Raw genomic sequence first — 979 nt, forward strand, 5'->3', positions numbered from 1 at the left:
CATAACAATATATAAAAGTGAAGAAGAAAGAAGAATTATATAGCACAAAACAAAAAACAATGAGCGAAATTTAGTACAAAGACAAAAAAGGGAAACTAATAAAAAAAGGGATGATGGGTGAAGTAATATAGCAAGGAAGGAAAATGTGGCCCAAATTAAAAATTTTGCTAATTTCGGTACAAAGACAAAAGAGGGAGACGAAATAAAACGAGGATTGATACGGCATCGGAAAACCTGAAGAAAAGGAATGAGATTTGAAAGAAAGAAGAAAAATATGACACAAAACAAGAAGTGATGAGAGAATTTCAGTACAAAGACAAAAAAGGGGGACCAAACAAAACGGGGAATGATTCAGTATCGAAAAACCTGAGGAAAACGAATAAGATTTGGAAAAAAGAAGAAAAATATGACACAAAACAAGAAGCGATGAGCGAATTTCAGTACAAATATAAGAAAAGGAGGACCAAATAAAACGGGGAATAAGACAGTATGGGAAAACCTGAAGAAAAGGAATGAGCTTTGAAAGAAAGAAGAAAAATATATAAGATTATTGACTATACCTATATGATCAAAATGATTTGTTTCTTCAAATTCGTTATTTGTTTATAGTTCAAAATTTGTTAATATTTATTTGTTTATAATTTTGGATTAACGGTTTCAAATACATTCTTCTAGCCGTAATCTGAATCGAATGAGCTACTACACGAGCTTTATCTCTACTAGATATGCTGAATTATACTGGTTGAAAGGAAATTCACTTTTCTTCATTAGAAATTTTATCATGAACACTTTTCATCATAAAAAACAATTTTTGGGTATTTTAGTTATGACTACAAAAAATTGACGAAATCTTCTTTATTACCGATCTAAGTATATTTTGCAAACCATACCATTTCAAAAATACTACAACTTACAAGATAAAAAAAATCATGTAAGTTGATTCGTCATATTATCTACACTAAAAAAAAATTGAAACACA

The sequence above is a fragment of the Diorhabda carinulata genome, chromosome 5 (genome assembly GCF_026250575.1).
Source record: "Diorhabda carinulata isolate Delta chromosome 5, icDioCari1.1, whole genome shotgun sequence".
Taxonomy (NCBI): Eukaryota; Metazoa; Arthropoda; class Insecta; order Coleoptera; family Chrysomelidae; genus Diorhabda; species Diorhabda carinulata.